This window comes from Vicugna pacos, chromosome 16 (assembly GCF_048564905.1).
Source record: "Vicugna pacos chromosome 16, VicPac4, whole genome shotgun sequence".
Classification (NCBI taxonomy): Eukaryota; Metazoa; Chordata; class Mammalia; order Artiodactyla; family Camelidae; genus Vicugna; species Vicugna pacos.
This window is the reverse complement of record NC_133002.1, coordinates 16,775,669-16,793,872: the sequence shown is the minus strand read 5'-3', so window position 1 is coordinate 16,793,872 and position 18,204 is coordinate 16,775,669. Positions and strand designations below refer to the sequence as shown.

General features: G+C 46.4%; 1 protein-coding gene across 5 annotated transcripts in view; it reads left to right on the top strand.

Moving 5' to 3' along the window:
- SPECC1 (sperm antigen with calponin homology and coiled-coil domains 1) overlaps nt 1-18,204 on the top strand; it is a 190,029-nt gene that overhangs the window by 15,869 nt on the left and 155,956 nt on the right. The window contains exon 1 of one of the 5 annotated variants that reach the window (XM_072938476.1): nt 14,859-14,995. The exons of the other annotated variants lie outside the window; for them this stretch is intronic. The gene's annotated coding sequence lies outside the window, so the exon portion shown is untranslated. Of the gene's footprint in view, nt 1-14,858; nt 14,996-18,204 lie in introns of those variants that run through there. 5 annotated transcript variants of the gene reach the window in all.

The following is an 18,204-nucleotide window of genomic DNA, read 5'->3' as shown; positions in this document are numbered from 1 at the left end:
TTTTTTTCCCCTTTATCTTTAAGATCTGGTAGTTTTCCCAGCAGTGCTTCAGAGTTGGCCATTCTGGGGTTCAGGACGGAGCTCCCATCTCCTGGCTTGTTTAGAACACCAGGTTCTAGTCTGCGTCTGTTTCACGAGCTGTCCCACTAACATGCCTTCATCGTCTACGGACGTTTGTCTTCTCCATCTTCGGCTTTTTCTATCATACTTCGTGTGGGATTCAGCCTTTCTTCCCTCCTTTTGCTTCATTTGAGCCAGACGGACATGGTGGACAGCTGTCCGGGCTCTCAGCCCCCCGCGGGCTCTCCCGTTCTCACGGGCACCCAGATCCATGACCTCGGGCTCAGTGAGATGTACAAGCTGATTTCCTCCCCTACTTTTATCTGGACCTTGTCTTTCCTGTGTCCCTCATGTCCCTGAGCTGCTCAGTTTGTCCCTAATGCACCCCTGGCAGTTGTCCCCTGTGTGGGCCTGTGTCCTGGATGGGAGCTTTGGTTGCTCAGGTTCTCCGGTCCCAAGGCCCCGGACAGTAGATGGCCAGTTGCCATGGTTTCTCGCCCCGTCTTCCGCACAGCTGTGCTGGGTGGACCAGGCCTCCTTGGACTTGCCCGTCCCCCTCCCACCGCGGCTCACTGCTCAGATATGGTGGCTACAACCGCGGGCACTGAAGGTGCCGATGGAGACGGTGACCCCGCCTTCCGGGGTCATCTGTGTCCTGCAGGACGTCCACGTTGGCACACCCAGCTCTAAGCCTGTTCCTCCAGCTCCCTGCAGGCTCGGCAGAAGGGGGCACGTGTGTTTGTGGTTCGCGGTGTAAGACCCTGGCGGTTTTCCTAATTAGCCTGCGGTGATCTTTTCTTCCCTGTCCGCCGCCAGTATTGTCTGGGTCGGAGGTCATGGGAGGAGGTGAAGCAAAGTAGCTCCTGCCCCCTCGTCTGCAGCTAGAAGTGAATTCGTATCTTATCCCACGTGATCTGGTTTTCTCTCCCCCCTCTTTTATTTGGAAGATATGCTTGTCTGTTTTTTATTCCCCTGTTTGTTATCTTTATATCTTAAACGATAGGCTTCAAACGTCTCTCTCAGTGTATCAACTTACATACCTTTTGGTGTATCTTTCCGAAAAAAATAAAATAATTGGCACGCCCTGCACCCTTTCATTTTTGTGACCGTTTGGGAATTTTTGTTATTGTTTTTGCATTATTAGCCTTTCTTTCTCAACTTCTCAACATGGCATCCTGTATTGTAGCCATGGTAACATAGGTTATTTAGACTTAATTCTGTTTAGATTTAATTCTGCGCTTCACTGGGCTCAGAACTGCTGATTCATTCATTGTTTATACTGAATACCCCGAACCATGGACTGGCTTGTGTGCCTTGGGTTTACAAGTGAAGAAAACAGAGACAACCTGTGTCCCCTGGAGTGTATGTCCAAGAAGGGGCAGCAAACAGTGACCCTAATACAGGAGTAAATCAGACAGTGTGTTAGAAGCAGGGGTGAGGACTCTTGTACCTGATGCTCGGTTTGTCAATTCCATTGATCTCGTTTGTCTGCAGGTACCAGTATCAAAGTTAAAAATTTAGTCTTATAATAAATTAAAAAGAAAAACGAATTCAGTAAACTTTTTTTGCAGAGAAGTCATGTGGGAAGGCGTTAGTGGTAACCTCACAGTAAGCGGTTTTCGATGCCTTTTCTGGACGGATTCTGCAATTCATTCTCAGGACGTATGTTTACTTACTGGCTTTGAACTGGTTTTGCTGATAGAAGAAAGGCCTTCCGGTTGCTCATTCCACACCCTCCTTCCCTGGCTCCCCAGAGACAGAGGAGATGCATCTGCAGGACTGGCAGAGGTGGCTGTTCTGGACGATGTGGGCGCTCACTGAGGCTCATGCTGGGTAGCTGCATCTTAGTAAGCCTCCTCCTTTAGTTAAACTGGCCGTGGCCATCCTCCAGGGAAAAAATGATAATTGCTACTATTTTTCAGACAAAGGTTTCCTGAGCTGATAAAGAGGAATTGCTTTGGGCACAATTTCAGAGATACAGAAGCACGTCTTTGTAATTATGATCTTGCAAGTTTGCTCGCTGCTTTTCTGAAAATAGTACATGGAAAAATACAGTATGTCCCGAATAAGCACTTGGGTATTTCTTTTTAAAAGTTATGATTTAAATTCTGCCTTGGAGTTGTCAAATACTTTCTTTTAAAAATGCGTATTTATGTAAGCATTTGCTTTAGTGTTTTGCTATGGAACCAAACTTGGGCCCGCTCGCCAAGCCCTTCTGCTGGCACTGGGTGGGGGTGAAGGAGAGCGCAGCGTTTATTTGCAGGCGCGAAAGGGCAGCTCAGGCTCAAAAGACCTGCACACCCCCAGGGCTTTCAGGGAAAGATTTTTAAAGGTTACACTGGGGTGAGGGCTGCAGGGTGTATGGTGGGCTCATGCACAAGTGTCTGGTTGGCTGGTGGGGAGGTAACGGGGCGATGTGTCAGGAATCTCAATCCTCAGCCGTCTGGTTCCAGCCAGCCCGGGGTCTAGTGCTGCTGGTCAGCATGCAGTTAGACCTGGTGGGGGCTCAGTATCTGCAAAACCGCTCAAGGCTGTGGCTCAGGACATTATCTATAGCCCTTGAGGAGGAACTGAAAGTCCTTGACTTTGTTTTATGGCTAAACTGTGATTATTCTGTCTTGCTTGACTGTTTTCCTTTGTTTCTGCGTTTTCTCACTTGTCTGATTAAACCTGTTCTTTGGAACTTGGGGGAGCCTAGGAGGCTAAAGCTTTTCTACAAACAAGAGGCAGGGGACACGGGAGGAGGTACCTGTTGCTGGGGGGCTCCCACAGGGTCCTTTAACTTTTCCTTTGAATTTTCTTCATTCGTTTGTTAATTCAGCAAATATTTATTGATTATCTGCTCCATACCAGATAATATTCTAGGTGCCCATGAACGGGGGGGAAAGAAACAGACAAGGACCCTGCTCTCACTGACTTTATAATGTAGGGGACAGATAGGCAAGCCATAAGAAAATTTTAGGTGGTCATCAGGGCTATGGAGAAAATAAAGTAGGGTCGCGTGACAGTGAATGACCTTGGGGGCACTCTCTGGTAGGAGGTGATGTAGTTGAAGTTAGTTACCATTTATTAGAGAGCCAGTGTGGGAAAATGGAAGAAGCATGGACTTCAGAGTTAGATGAGGTTCTGTGCAAATCTCAGGTTTTCCAGCACAAGTTGTGTGAACTTCAGCAAATTACGTAACGTCTCTGATCCCCAGTTTCCTCAGCTGCCCCGATGATAAAAAATAATACCCAGCTCGTAGGGATTTTTTTGAAGATTGAATGTGACAACTTAAGCAAAGAACCTAGGAAAGTGTTTCATCTGAAATGGTTCCCTATAAATAGTAGCTAAAATACTTCTGACTTAATTGCCTTCTTCATTAAAATTTTAAAAATAAGACGTCTCCCCATGATTTCATTAATTTTTATATCTTGTACCTAATAAGATGTTTCAAAGAAAGCACTTTTAAATAGCCATTCATGCCCATGGTCACCATGGTAACTGCTAAAATGGGGACCTCCTGGTATCAGCTTATTCATTTCCATGAATCATCATAGTTTAATGTTCATCTACTGTTGGTCAGATTTTGTTGAGGGCATAAATAACAGGAGGGGAGCTACATTTGTATTTAACATCACATTTGTACTAACATTGTCTTAAAACAAATTTTAGCAGAGCTGTAAGTTGACACATCAAGGATCTAGACTCCCAAACAGGGTTCTGGTGCAGAAACAGCACCACCAGCTTCACCTGTTTCACACTGAGCAATGCGACACCCCGTGGTACAGAGGACTCTCACCACCTCACCCATGTCGCTAGGGTCCTACTGCACCCCAGACCGGGCGCAGGCAGAGCCCCGAGACGCCAGGTCTGCAGGGCTGCTGATGGGTGCTTTCCGTGGAGGAGATTCTGAGGCCACGCTGGTCGTCTTCTTAGATCCGCAGCCAATCAGATGCCATCCCAGGGAGGAGGACCAGGGACTGTCAGAGGTTAGGGAACAGGAACAGGGACGCGGGTAAGTCAAAATGATGCAACCTGCAGCAGCCAGGAGAAGAAGCAGGGGTCTCGAGCACCAGCAGAGAAGGTAGGAAGGCTCTGGCCACGACTGAACTGACTTGAGTGTGTTTCCCCTCGGGGGTCTGTCTTCCTCACAACACATGTTGCTGTGTTCCCACCTGGCCTAGAGGCGGGGCCACACTGCATAGCACCCCTTCAAGCTTGTTTTCCTTCTCTCTCCTCTGTCCCAAGTCAATGGGCAAGGCATTCTGCAAGAACTTGTCAACCACCCCCTATTCATTTATGTTTTGACTTGTCCCTCTCTGCTGATTTCTTTGCCCTCTACCTATAGACATGCTCTTAGACTTCCTGTTTTGTTGTTGTTTTTAAAGTGCCACCAAAATCCTCGATCTGACCTCTAACGGTTGACTTCTTTCATGGCTAAGTTTTCAGGAGCAGCCCGACTCCATTTCCTTTGTCTTTCATCTCCTCCTTAATTCTGTGGCCGTGCTTCTAATTCTGTCTTCTGTAGACACTGTCCTTGCTGAGGTCAGCAGTGACCATCGAGGGGTATGTTCATCTGCCCGCTGGCCTCTCCCAGTTGGACATCTAAGGCATTGCAAATTTAGCATGAATGGAACCCACCATCCACTTCAGTGGTGTGATGATTTAAAAACATATCCACAAATTCTCTGATACTTTTCCTTTCAAGAGTTGGAGCTGAATCTTCTTGTCCTTAAATGTGGGCTGGACTTAGTGACTCCATCATAAGGAACGGAATAAGGCAGAAAGGATGGTGTGAGACTTAAGGGTTATTAAATACACTGCAGCCTCCTCCTTGCTCTTTCTTGGATCACCTGGTCTGGGGGAAGCCACTGAAGGATATTCAAGCAACCCTATAGAGAGGTTCACTTGGCAAGAAACTGAGATCTGCCGACAACCAGCACTTACTTGCCAGGCAGGCAAGTGATCTCCTTGGGACTCCAGCCCTGGTCAGGCCTTCAGATAATGCATTTTCATTGAATAAGACCAACCCAGCAAAGCCTCTCCTAGATTCCTGACCCACAGAAACTGTGAGATAGTAAATTTTGGTTGTTTCAGGCTGCTAAATGGGGGGGGGGGTAATTTGTTACACAGCGGTAGATAACCAATACACATGGCCAACCTTCTCTTTTTTCAGTCTCAGCAAATTGTACACAAACCAGGAAACTCCTCCTTCCTCCCCAAGGTTCAGCTGGTGATCGAGTCCTGTTATTTCCATTTTGGTATCTGTTGGTTCGAACTCTTCTGAATTTCCCTGTCACTCTCTTAGTTTATTGTTTCTCATCTAGGCTGATTAAATTTCCTCTTAACCAGTTTCTTGCTTCCAGCTTTACTTACTTATAATCTGCCCTCCGTGCTGCCAACAGAGCAGACGTTCTAAAATGTGAATTTGATCACCTTGCTTCTTTGCTTAAATCATCCTCACTGACTCAGGGCTTATCAAATCCAAGCACCTTAACAACGCAGGTAAGGTCGTTTGAGGTTTTAGCCTGTCTTGCTTTGCAGCTTCATCTCCTGTCCCTTCTGCAGGAGAAAGTCCAGCCATCACAAAAATACTAGTTTATGTTGCTTTGCAGCATTTCAGTACAGTTTTAAAATATGCTAAAAAATATATGAACATTTTAATTTGTAAAGAAAACTGTCAACTCCTGGGGAAGTCAGACTCACAGAGACTTAGCTGCCCACTGTAGTACGGCCACATCACGGTACCCTAACATCTTAGCATGAAAAATCAGGATGTTTTGGGTAAGATTCAGGCTACTCCAGATACTGATGACTGAGATGTACTATGCCGGCAAATCACCTGAGGTCGTAGAAACAGTCTTAATCAGCATCACCAGTGTCATGAAGAAATAGTCTTACACCATCTCTCATTGTCACTCAGTCCTCATTTCCAATTTTAAACACTCATGTGAGTGCCCTTTCTGGTGTGAAAAGCAAACTGTTGTATCAGTTTGAAGAGACAGATTGTCCATGACTGTAGTTTGATTCAAAACATTTATCCCTCTCTCGCAGCTGAGTGAAGGTCAGATTGTTTTCTTTAGATCATCCGCTCGGGTCTGAGGACAACAGCAGCAGTGGGGGTGGACGTTGAGGGCCACGCCTTTTAGTCCGCGTCGCAGCTTCCTTGCTGCCTGGCTGCTCTGGCGCCAGGTCCGCCACCGGTCTAGTCCCTGGGCCCCTCCCTGTGTGCCGCGGCTCTGGCGGTGAGCCTCCCACAGCAGAGCTGGGCTTCAACCTGCCTGGAGGCTCAGTCACCGGCAGGTTGGGGCCGCCTGCTGTTCCTCTTCCACGTGGCGCGCCGCAGGCATTCTTGATGTTCGGGGCGTTGTTTGGTGGAGGAATTTTGCTCGCATCTTGTTGTTTTCTCTCTGACCGAAACCTGTATCATTAACGCTGGGGCAGCTCCGAAACGCGTTCCGTGAGTGTGTGTTCTGTGCCGGTTTTATCTGAGGAGTGCGGCTCTCGACGGTGCCTCCGTAGTTCTCCTCTGACATGCATCCGTTTTACATTGGGAACCGTTATTTTGCCCTTGAGGAAGCGCTTGGCCACTGTGCTGTGCCTGAAGTGACGCGGCAGGCGTGCGTGATTGTCTGCCACTATTTCGGGAGCTTCATAAAAGCGATAAAGCGCCCCAGGTTTAGGAGCAACGCGACAGCGACGCAGAGTCCCAGCTCCTCAGGGTTCGCCGCGGTTCTTCCTGCTTGCTCTTCCCTGTTTTAACTGAGCGTCTGACACGGCACAGCCTGCAGGGCAAATATCCCTCCACCTGGAACTCTAGTCCCGTTCAGTGGCGACCCTTACAGTCGCTGAGTCGTACTTATTCTCTCAACGTGAGCTTCATGTTTCCTTGAACCATGTTGCTGTATCAGTTCTTCTGAACTGATACAATGCTACAAAATAGAAGGAGGTGAAAACTGTGAATTTTAACAAATAGGAAAGCACCAGTGCACCAATATTATGAAAACGTTTGGTGAAAATACAGCAACAGGCTAACCAAGGTGAATCACATCCTTTTAATTGAAGGTTAGATGCAGACAAATGACCAGTGCAAGTGTAAATTTCAAACTTAACGGTCCCATTAAGAGTGTTGACAGGATTTTGGCGAAAAGAGTAATCCTACATTTCCAGTTTGTAAAATACACGTGAACAAAAGTGTTTGTTTCTTTTGAAACTGAAATTCCCAGAGTGCCTCTGGATATGTTAGTCCCATTTTCCTTCATGTATTCAGCAAACATTTGCAAGTGCCCTGTGCCGGCGTTCTGCCAGGGGAGGAGACACTGGGACAGAGCTTCTGCCCTCAGGAGCTAATGATTTTTGCACGTGTGGTTTTTGTCTGTATTTCGCTGCGTATTTTTCTGTTTCTTCTTTTTCTTACTTATTGTTTCAGATCCATAAACTATTTAAAATTATTGTGGGGGGCAGGGTATAGCTCAGTGGTAGAGTGCATGCTTAGCATGCACAGAGTCCTGAGTTCAATCCCCAGTACCTCCATTAAAATAAATAAGTAAATAAATAAACCTAATTACCTCCCCCCAAAGCAAAACAAACAAACAAACAAAAAAAAAAAACAAAGAACAACTGTGGTATTAAATCTTTGTGGATATGGGCTTAGACATTACAGGTTTAAAATTCCAGGTATAATATACGAAACACATTCTGTAAAAAATTCAAATTTAGAAGGACGGGGAGTAAAATGAGAAAAGTCCCCCTTTGTAGTCTCCATCCCAGCTGCGTTGCAACGGCCTCCCATCCGGTGTGTGGAAGTGCCTGTTGCCTACATTTCTGCTAACATTATTATCCTGTTTAAAAATATTAGTCCATAGACGGGCTTAAAACGTCTTACTGCTTCAGGTCGTGTTTGCTGGCTGCTGGATAGATGAAGCATCTTCTTGAGTGTCTATTAGTCTTCAGGATTTTTGTGAATTGCCTTTTTTTTTCTCTGGGACTGTTTTGTTTCTTCTTGAGTTAATTTTGGTAATCTGTGTTTTCCTAGAAAATTATCTGTTTTGCCTAGTTTACAAATCCATATATACAATTATGTCCTCTTTCTTGTTTCTAATTTGGAAGCCTTTTATTTTTCCTTCCATGATTAAATTTCCTGGAGATTCTACCTTATCAGTTCTTTTAAAACACCAGCTTTTGGTTTTATTCATCTTCTGGGCCCTTACAAAATGTTTTGTCTTTCATTAATTGCTGCTTTTTCTCTCCTCCCATCTTCGTTCTGCTTTCTGTGTGCACACAGGAAGTCGGGAGCGAAGGTTCAAAGGCTGTTGGTGGGGGTTGGGAGTGTAATTCTTGACCTCATCCCTGCCCCTCAACTCCACCCGTCACCAGTGCAGACCGTTGAGAATCAGGAAGAAACACGTCAGGCGTCAGATGGAGATTAGGTGTCAGTTCTGCTAATAGTAAGGCTGACTTGGCGAGTAATGCTTGATGTGTGATCAGTGGGGCTGACGACCCTCCCCCTCTGAGTTAACCTGACCAAGAAATTCTGAGAATAAATAAATAGTTTTTGGGAGGTCCAACAAGAAGCCAGTTAGAGCTGGAGAAATGAGCTGCTCAGGGAGTTCAGTCTCTATAGCTCCATCTGGAGACCCAGACCGGAAACAAAGGGAAATGGGTGATTTGGCAGACCCGGGTGGGCTGCCGACTGAGCAGGGCCAGAGTCAGGGCGTCCAGAGAGCTGGTGGCCAGCAAGGTGTACGGAGGCGTGTGAGACCTGCAGGGAAAGGGACCTGAGACCAGGCAGGGTTCAGGGGCTTCAGCTGAATGTGACTTTGAAGCAAACCTGGCTGGGAGGGAGGTGGTCTTGGGGCAAAGAGGGGTCTTTCAGGTTCAAAATCCGACGGCAGGAGAGTCAGGCTGGAGCTGTGGGGGACCGAGGCTAAGTCCCTCTTCAGACTCTCTGGGGCTCCTGTTCTTTTCCCAAATTAGTTTAACATCTGCTTTGAAATCAAAAGACTTACAGCTTTCCTATTCCTGGCTAATTAAACAAACTCAGACATGTGCACCGCCCCACTCAGCATCCTTATGCTGCCAGGGAGGGAGGCGTGGTGTGGGTGAGAGGTGTGTGGCCCTGGGAGCAGAGGGTGGTCCCTGCCGGGTGGAAGGGCAGCAGGGACGGTCCAGCCCTGGGGCCCACATGCCTCATGGCCACATGACTGCTCAAGGTTCCCCGGAGTATATGAATTCATCTGGCCCGACACAAGTGCCTTTCACGGAAACTTATCAAGGCGTGGTAGCCTGTAAGCTGGCAAACATCGCGTTCCTGGCCAGCCTTTTACAGAAGGAGCCTGGCCTTTGTGGCTCCTCCGGGCGGGCACAGTGGCCCCTGCCTCAGAGCTCATAGGAAGGCCGGCCTCACTAACCACCCCTTCCCACATGTGGGCGTCTCCCTCTGTAATTACTTCCCTCTATGTAATTTCCTGCAGTGGAATCTTATGCTTTAGAACTAAATTAAAAGTCATCTAAAGAGATGGTTTGGTTAACACAGAAGTCAAGTTCCTCCTAGGAGGAATGAGGGTTTGCAGTCTGGCCTCACAGACACTTACAAAGGAGAGCAAGGCTTACCTGAGGCTTCAGATTCCATGTGGTGTACCAGCATGCTCACTGTGACCTGCTCACCCACCAGGGAGACAGTGTCTATTTATAATCATTTTCTTTTAAAAAAATTTGGGGGGAGGCAATTAGGTTTTATCTATCTATCTATCTATCTATCTATCTATCTATCTATCTATCTATCTAATTTTACTGGAGGGACTGGGGATTGAACCCAGGCCCTTGTAGGAAGCACTCTACCCTGGAGCTATACCCTCCCCCCAGTACCCATTTTCCAGTAATACACCCTGGATCTGTTGCTGGCTAGATGAAACTTGGAAACCACGAAGGTTTTCACCTGCTTTTGCCCCGGGAGTGCGCCCGGCCATTGTAGCAGATCCTCTTGGTCACCTCGCTGCAACGAAGCAGAGTCCAGAGGACTCCTACTCTGACAGTTTTCACAAAAATTAGTCAAACATCTGCTGGAAATCCATTCAGAGCCAGTTTCATCTTTGGGCTTTGTCCTAGTTATTTTTGGAATTGATACATTTATTTTCCAAGAGCAGAACAGAACATTTTTAGGCTTTGATTTTTGGCTTAGAGGTTAGTGAATTCTGTTCTGGGGAGAGCTGGCAGGTGCCCCGCGGAGGCGCTGTGAACTCTGCTGGCGCAGAGGGCAGCGCTGGTCTGGAGTCACGGGTCAGTTCAGGAGCTGGACCACTCTTGGACTGCACAGCCTCCGGGCAGAGGGACACAGGGACATGCGGTTGTCCCATTGCCACACTGTTCTCGGAGAACCCAGGAGTAGAGGTTTTCAGGCCCTGCAGAAAAAGTCTTGTCCAGGGTCTAATTCTCCAATTAAGAAAGCCTTCCTTGGGTCAAACTGAACGTTCCGTTCTGCAGTGTAAGCCTTCATGTCACAAATAGAGTTTGATGCCTTCAGGATGCTTACTTGTTGTCATGCTTAAATAGTCTTTTTTAAGATTCTAGAACCGTTACACGTTCATTGCAACTCGTGTGGAAAAGTCTTAAAAGCGTAAAGAAAATTAGGACTTCCTGGCATCTCTGCCCCCAGAGATAACGTCCCCGTTCTTTGTATTTTTTAAAATTTTATTTTACTGTGGTAAGAACACCTAACATGAGATCTACTCTGTTAAATTTTTAAGCGTGCGGTGAATGCATGATTGTTGGTTATAGGGACAGCAGTGTCCGGCAGGTTCTCTAGAGCTGACTCATTTTGCTTGACTGAAACCTTTTGTCTGTTGATTGGTGACTCCCCACCTTCCCCGCCCCAAGCCCCTGGAAGCCGCCATGCCGCTCTCTGAGTCTGTGAATCTGACAATGTTAGGTACCTCGCGTAAGTGGAGCCACGCACCATTTGTCCCTTTGTGACTGGTTATTTCACCGAGCCTCGTGTCCTCAAGGCTCATCCCTGTTGCCGTGTGTCGCAGAGTTTCCTTCTTCTTTAAGGCTAAGTAGGATTCCACTGAATGTAGAGACCGCATCTTATTTATCCAGTCGTCTGTCAGTGACATTCAGGTTGCTTCCACGTCGTGGGTATTGTGACTCATGCTGCAGGGAACATGCGGGTGTTGGTACCTCTTACAGACCCTGATTTCAATTCTTTTGGATGAATACCCAGAAGGAATTACCGGATCATATGCTAGTTCTACAGCTGACCCTTGAACAACATGGGTTTGGACTATGTGGGTCCCCTTATTTGCAGATTTTTTTTTCAATAAATATACAATCAGTGCTCCCTACCCAAAGGTTCTGCATCTGCAGATGTCACCAACCGCTGGTCACAGCTGGGCACACGGTGTGAGGTAGGGCTCGCTTTCTTCCTCCTTCCTTCCTTTCTTCCTTCTCTCTCTGTTTCTTTCTCTCTTTCCTTTTTTGCATACGATCAGCCAATTTTCCCAATGCCACTTTAAAAAAATGTCTTCAGGTTAGTAGCACTATCTTGTTTTTTTTAGTTAAAGTGTAGTCCATTACAATGTGATGTGTGGGTTTCTGGGCCACAGCATCATGTCCCAGCCATAATGCCATCCTTATTATGATCCAGGTTCTTGTGTTTGGGCTCTGTTGTGATCCATGGATGGCCCTTCTATTCCCGAACCATACTATTGTAATTATTTTACTTTTCTGGTCCATTTCATTATTTTTTAATTGAAATAAAGTTGATTTACAATGTTGTGTTAGTTTCTGGTGTTCAGCATAGTGACTCAGTTACATATACATTCTTTTTCATTATAAGTTATTACAGGATATTGAATATAGTTCCCTGTGCTGTACAGTAGGACCTTGTTTTTTATCTATTTTACATCATTTGTATCTATTAACCCCAAACTCCTAATTTATCCCTCCCCTCTGCTTCCCCTTTTGGTAACCATAGGTTTGTTTTCTGTGTCTGAATCTGTTTCTGTTTTGTTAATAAATTCGTTACTTTTTTTTTAAGAATTTTTTTTCTACAGAGGATGAATTATTTTACCAGATGAATTTTAGGATAATTTTGTGAAGAATTTCCTTCACATTTCTTCTCCTATTAGATTTTCTACTGGGATTAGAATACATTTATAAAATTATTTTGTGGAGGATGAATATCTAATTGGAAAACCATGGTATATTTTTCCATTCAGTCCTCTTTTTTGTCATTCAGTAAAATGTTGTAGATTTGGGGGGGGCCACTGCAATTTTCTTACCAGCTTTATTCATAGAGATTTTATAAATATTTCACTTTGTAAGGTGGATTTGTCTAGCAGGCAATAACTAATTAGTTACTGTACAATTTAATACCCACTTGTTTGAGGAAATGTAGAAGATACAGTGTGAATTAAAATAATAAATGGCCCACAATTCCAGAGATAGCCCCTGTTAACGTTTTGTGTGTCTCTCCGTTCATAGGTTCAGGGTCTAACTGCAGGATAGGACGTGACCACATGGAGGCTTAGCAGTCCACGCAAGGTGCTGGTGGGCGACTAGCTTGTACTTTTTGTCTGCCCAGCGTCGTCTTTTTGCTGTAGGGGAACGGCTCTTCTCCTAACCGGTGGGGCCACCAGTCACCCAGCTCCCTCTCCCCAGTGCCTGGGCGGACGGTGTATCGCTCTGGGGTTCTCTTCTGAGGTGTCTTCTTCCGGGACCCCGAATGCTAAAGGCCTCGCTCCTGGGATGTACCGCTGGGAGAGGTTTCCCGTCCCAAGAACACCTGGGTTTGGGTGAGGGAAACCTGGGGAAGCAGCTCAGGAAGGTGATGGGAAACTGGGTCCCGACGGCTTCTGTGCTTCTAGGTCTGGCTGGCTTAGAGCCAGCTTGAATTCATTGTAGACCGCCGGTTAGCCAAGGCAGGAGGGTTGCTACTTCGGGTGGAGTTCTGTCACTGGCAGAGTCCCGACCACTGCCACCTCCCGTGTTAGTGTCACGTGGGGGGATCACCCAGATGAGTTGGGTCCTTGTGTGTCCCTGGCCCCTGGGAGGGCGGATCACCCCCAGTGAGGCCATGTCCCAGGCGCTGTGCCTGTTGCTTTTTCTAAGGCAAAGAAGAAGGGTCCCCAAAGGGGACAGCATTTGCTGGGGGTTGGGGGTGCACGGGGGCCACAGTTGTGACAACACACCTGGCAGGGGAGGCCACCTCTGAGCTGTGTGGCCGCAGCTCCTTACTGTGGTTGGAATGGCAGAGTCTGGGGATGGGGATGGAACCATAGTGAATACAGTGGCGCCAGCATCTCTGAGGCTCTGCAAACGCCCACCGCCCACTGAGTGAGGGCTCCCTGCCATGGACCAGCTACCTGGCTGCTTTTCACACCGATTATACTGCAAAATAGCAATTAAAATCCAGCTCAGGTGATGGAACTGTAACTTGGTGCAGCAACTATGAAGGACAGTACGGAGATTCCTTAAAAAACTAAAAATAGAGTTACCATATGATCCAGCAGTCCCACTGCTGGGCAGATATCCAGAGGGAACTCTAATTCGAAAAGACGCATGTACCCCAGTGTTCATAGCAGCACTATATACAATAGCCAAGACGTGGAAACAACCTAAATGTCCACCAACAGATGACTGGATATAGAAGATGTGGTGTGTATATACAACGGAACACCACTCAGCCATAAAAAGAGTGAAATGTTGCCATTTGCAGCAACATGGATGGACCTAGAGATTACCATACTAAATGAAGTAAGTCAGACAAAGACAGATACCATATGATGTCACTTATGTAGAATCTAAAAAAAATGAGGCAAATGAACTTATTTACAAAACAGAAAGATACTCAACAGACATAGAAAAGGAACTTAGGGTTACCAAAGGGGAAAGGGGGGGTGGAGGGATAAATCAGCAGTTTGGGATTAGCAGATACATACTACTCTATATAAAATAGACACACAACAAGGTCCCACTGTACAGCACAGGGAACTCTATTCAATATCTGGTAATAGCCTATAATGAAAAAGAATATGTATGTGTATCTGTGCATATGTATAACTGAACCACTATGCTGTACACCAGAGACTAACACAACATTGTAAATAACTATACGTCAACATAAAAAAAAAAACCAGCTCACGGCAGTGACCAAGCTCCACCCACCCTGATGACTCCGGTTCTTGGTGACAGTGGATGTAACACATGTACCTTGTTCACCTTCACAAAACTTCTTCCACGTCTTTTTCCCGGAGTGTGTTTGCGCCCCCCCCTCCCCGTGGCAGGAGATCTGACCGTCCCTGGGGCGGGTGGGCCACCTGTAGTGAGAGCGCGCTTACGACTTTGAAGCTCTCTGAATTCAAAATGAGGTCTGAAAATGTGCATTTAGAATGGAAAAAGGAATGGCAACAAATTACTGGCGCCACAGAGATCCAGATGCCGGGCCTCGGAGAGCCCCGAGTCCGCTCATCAGAACCACCTGCCCTGAAATGCGACCCGCCTGTGACCCGACTGCCCATCCTGCTTTGAGCATTCTGCCGGTCCCAGGCTTTGGCGAGTGAGGGGCCCAGAGGCTTCAGGACAGGCTCAGCTCTGAAGAGCAGGCTGGCATTTTCTGCTTGTTTTTTTCCGGTCTGGTATCTCAGGGAGCAATCAGCCAGAAAGTAGTCAGCCTACATCTTTAAACCCTACGTGTTAGAGAAGGGGTCGAACGAAGGGAGTATTGGGGATGGAAATGATTTTGCACCGCGTTGTGGGGTGGGGGTAGGGAGAGGCCGCCAGGAGCCTGGAGAGCAGAGCCCGCCTGCTTCCTGAGTGAAGTGTGGCTCGGATGCTCAGTGCCCGGCCCCCGAGCGCGGTTTCCTCCCGGCGGCTCCAAAGCCCAGAACAGCGCCGCGGACTTGCTGACTGAGGGCAGCAGCTCCCGGGGAGCAGGAGCAGCGACGGCTCTGCGGTGAGTACCCAGAGGGGGGCTGTTTACCACGGGCATGGACGATCCTAGAAGAACAGCTCTGTCTGGGGAAGGGGTGCTTCTGCTGTGGGTGTAACGTCTGCCGTCCCCGGGGAGCCCTGCTGTGACTGTGGCACCGTCAGCATGTGCTCCCGGGGTTCGGGGCCGGGCACGTCAGGGCTGCGTGCGTGCTTTACGGGTGAAAGTGAACTCCAGACGTCTTCTGACAGCTTGAAAAAAACTGTCTTTTCTCACTGCCCTGCCACTTTTTTTCCTCTTGCCAGGGAAGGGCAATTAATGCTAACTCCAGGTTAGACCCAGAAAGGACCTGGGAGAAGGAATCCTGCCTCCGGGTGCTAATTACCGGCAGGATGCAGGGCTGTTTTTCACACCCCCGGTGAGTGGGGCTGCTTCTGTGCTTGCTTCTCAGCAAGTGTGGCGAGTCCGAAACCCCGCGGGGGCCCGCCCACCGGGGACGTCCTAGGGCCCTCCCGCCTTGCAGATCCGCTCCGTGCGGAGGGCGCGGCCCTGTCCTGGGCTCAGTATCTGGGCCAAACACGGTGCCTGGCAGGCCCAGATGGCAGCGTTTCAAAGATAGGACGGAGATAGAGGCTCTTCTAGGAAGTTACTACTTACGTGGTTTCTGTTTAGCCGCTGTTTTGCCCCACCCCTCGGCAAAGGGCTCGCTGCTTCGAAAGGTCTCCATCACTGTTTGCTGGAAATTAAGTTCTGGGTTTTTTTCCCCCCATAAATACAGTCTCTCACGAGGATAAACATTTAGCTCAGGAATGTCGGAGTCCATCCTTTAAGCGTACTGGAGAAATGAGCTTTCCCTCTCTTGCTAGGATGCAAACGTCAGGACAGAGGAGTGCAGTGTTCCCTGTTCCCTGTCCCCTGCAGCCCAGTGCCACAGACGGGACGTGTTTACCAGGCTCGAGCTGGCATGGCCGGTTCACTTCCCTTAATCTTCCCTTTGCCCCGTGACTTTCCGTGTGAGGGTGAGAGTCGTCTCAGCAGGAGGAACCCGCAAAAGCCCACCAGAGTGCAAAATAAACAACGCCGCCCTTGCGTCTGGGAACGCCCGAAGCATGCGAAGTAGCTTTTCTCCTCGTTTCAATTTTATTTTTCAAGCACAATAATTTTTAAAATGATAAAAATAACATTTTTTTTTTGCATGCTGTGTGCCAAGCGCAGCAGTCCAGTTCCCCCCAAGTATTAGCTCCTCGATTGTCACAGGGGCCCCAGCAACCACCCACCAGCCTGCGGGACCTGATGTAAAAACACAAGTAAGTGTCAGAGGACACGGAGAGATGGGCGTCTGCGCCCACGGCTGACAGGACAGGAGTTAGTAAAGCTTTTTGTATGGTAATTTTACAAAATGTACCAAAATGTAAAGTAACCTCTCATATGTCTTAGAAGGTACTGAACATGCTTTCATGTAGGTTTATACAATACGGTCATATTTACATTAAAATTTCATTATTTTTGTTAATAAACCTAAACTTTTTTAAAATTGAAGTCTAGTTGATTTACAATGTTGTTAGTTTCTGGTGTACAGCGTAGTGGTTCAGTTATACATACATATATTATATATATACATATATATATTCTTTTTTATTATAGGTTACCACAAGATATTGAATTTAGTTCCCTGTGCTGTATAGTAGGGCCTTGTTGTTTATCTATTATATACATAGTAGTTTGTATCTGCAAATCTGAAACTCCCAAGTTACCCCTCTCTCTCTCCACCCCTGTAGCCACAAGTTTGTTTTCTATGTCTGTGAATCTATCTCTGTTTTGCAAATAAGTTCATTTGTGTCATTTTTCTAGATTCCACATATGAGTGATGACATACGGTATTTTTCTTTCTCTGCCTGGCTTACTCCACTTAGTGTGATCATCCCTAGGTCCATCCATGCTGCTCCAAATGGCATTACTTCATTCTTTTTTATGGCTGAGTAGTATTCCATTGTGTATACAGCACATCTTCTGCATCCATTCATCTGTTGATGGACATTTAGGTTGCTTCTGTGTAAACTCTATGTTTTTATTTGTATGTATGTAGAAGTTTATTTTTAAAAAGTTCTGGATATAAAATATCAAGCTGTTTACTGTGTTACTTCTGGGGAGGGGGTAGATTTAGGCAAGGTCTCTTTCATTTTTTGCTAGATGCACTTCCATGTTTGAATTTTTTATGAGTCTGTATTCATGTAAGATAAATAAACAGATTTTTTCCAGGCCCACAGGCAAGGAAATTTCAGTGTGCAGGATCCCAGCTGTAGAGTCTCAGGGCTGGGAAAGTATACAACCATTTTTAGGAAGAGTGAGCATTTGGGGGCAGCATTTTAACATTTCTTTGGGGGTTTTAACTTATATTTTAGGAAAAGCAGACTTGTTGAGAAAACTCAAGAGGGGCATGGAGGAAAAAAGATGCTTCTTCCTTGGCGGGGGAAGGGATAGCTCAGTGGTAGAGCATGTGCTTAGCATGCACAAGGTCCTGGGTTCAGTCCCCTGTACCTCTGTCAAAAAAATAAAAAAGATTCTTTTTCCAAACCCTGAGCTGATTCCATCACTCCAGCCTCCCCCATTCCATCCCCTTTTCTCCACTCCTCCTACCATTTCTTCATTCCTTTCACTGAGGCCAGTTTCCCAGCTTTAATCATTTAATTCCTCATTTCCCAGGTTTTTGCCATAGCCAGCTACCATCACCTCCTGGTTAAATGTCCTCAAACTGACTTACATTATTAACACCTTTTATTTTATTTTTTTAGCTCAATATGAGATTTTTTTATTTTTATTTTTAAAATTTTATTTATTTTTTAATTTTTAATTTAAATACAGTCAGTTATGATGGGTCAATTTCTGCTGTAAATCAGTGTCCCAGTCATGCATATACTTACATATATTTGCTTTCATGGTTTTTTCATTAAAGGTATTATGAGACATGAATATAGTTCCTTGTGCTATATAGAAGAAATTTTTAAAATTTATTTTTATATATAGTGGCTAACATTTGGAAATCTCAGACTCCCAGATTTATCCTTCCCCCCCTTTCCATGGTAACCATAAGATTGTTTACTATGTCTGCGAGTCTTTTTCTGTTTTGTAGATGAGTTAATTAGTGTCCTCTTTTTCCTTTTTTTTTTTAAGATTCCCATATGAATGATCTCATATGGTATTTTTCTTTCTCTTTCTGGCTTACTTCACTTAGA